A 1686-nucleotide genomic window follows, 5' to 3' on the forward strand; every position below is an offset into this window, starting at 1 on the left:
CAACACACTCGGACGCATCAGGACGCGCAGGCGCCCGGCAGCAACACAGGGAAACACCTGTGAACATCGGGGCCGCGCACGCACGACAGAAACCCCAGCGTGCTGCAGGGAACGAGGCAAAGCCACCAGGTGAACGTTTATTGAGAAAAGACTGTCTGAGCCGGGCGTGGTGGCGCACGTTTGTAATCCCAGCATTCAGGAGGCTGAGACTAGAGGATCGCGGTTCATGGACAGTCTCAGCTACTTAGTGAGACTCGGTTTCAAAATAAAGAAAAAAAAATAGGGCTGGGGGTGTCGCTTGGAGGTCAAATGCCCCTGGGTTCCATCCCCAGACCTGCAAAAAAAAAAAAAAAAAAAAGAGAAAAGAAAAAAGAAAGTCTCAAATGACCGTCTCACAGACTGCCTATTATGGAAAATAAAGGAAACCGGACATGGTGGCCTGTACCCGTAACCCCAGTACTTGGGAAGCTGAGACACGAGATACAGGCTCAAGGACAGCTCAGCAAGTAGTGACACTCGTCAGTCTGGTGGGACCTTGTTTCAAAATAAAAATTAAAAAGGGCTGGGGTGCAGCTCAGAGGTCAGAATGCCCCTGGGTTCAATCCTCAGTATAAAAACTAGATTAAAACAAGAAAACTTTTTTTAACCTTTCAAAAGAAGACAAATCCGAAAGAATAAATAATAAACCTTTTTATTGAGTGGTACATGAACGAGTATGAGAGCAGTTTATTCCTAAAACACTTTGAGACAAAAATTCGCTGCTTTTATAACAAAGACTTTTCTTCTATCCCCCATCCTAGGTTTATTCTGGATTTAAAATCACTGTGTAGCGATGGATATTAATCTGCCATAGATCTCACTGAGCCGAGCTATCCACAGGGGGCATGCCCCAGAACATCAGAAAGGACACGCCGTCCATTCTGCCGGACGTCAGATAAGTCCGCGTCTCCAGAGCGCCGATCAGCAAACACCTGAGACGAGCAGAAAAGAGACCAGGCCTGACGTTCAGCCGAGAACCCCGGCTCACAGAGAGGGGCCATTGGCATCCTCAAACCGGGGGCATCGTACGCCTCTGCCAGCTTGCCCTCTGTACACCACTGCTTCGTTCTTTCTGTTACACTGCAGATGTCTCCCTGCAGGGCCTGCTGGCGAGTCTGCAGAAAGACCTAGTGGAGCAGAGCACTGGCCACTCAGGTGGAGTGCCCCAGCAGCCCTCCCTCTGCATGCGTTTTCATTCCTCCCAAGCAGCGCACACGTCTGGGTCATACCTGCTTTCAGCTTCCTCTAACTAAAACTGCACAGAAAGAAAGGCGAGACGGGGAGGAGGCACATCCAGGCCTCTAGCAACGCAACTTAAGTAGGAAAATTAACATGTTTAAACTTCTGTAAACCAGCAGGGCGTGTGGGCACGCGTGTCATCCCAGCATTCGGGAGGCTGAGACCGGAGGATCGCAGTTAAAGGACAGCCTCAGCTACTTAGGGAGGCCCTCTGCGACTCAGTGTGAGACCTGGTTTCAAAATAAAGAATAAAAAATAGGGCAGGGTGTGTAGCTCTGAGGTCAAATGCCCCTGGGTTCCATCCCCAGACCCGCAAAAAAAAAAAAAAAAAAAAATTTCTGTAAGCTGGATGTGGTGGCAGCGCACACTTACAATCCCCACTCTTGGGAGGCGGAGACAGGAGGATCA

The sequence above is a fragment of the Muscardinus avellanarius genome (assembly GCF_963383645.1).
Source record: "Muscardinus avellanarius genome assembly, chromosome: 14".
Taxonomy (NCBI): domain Eukaryota; kingdom Metazoa; phylum Chordata; class Mammalia; order Rodentia; family Gliridae; genus Muscardinus; species Muscardinus avellanarius.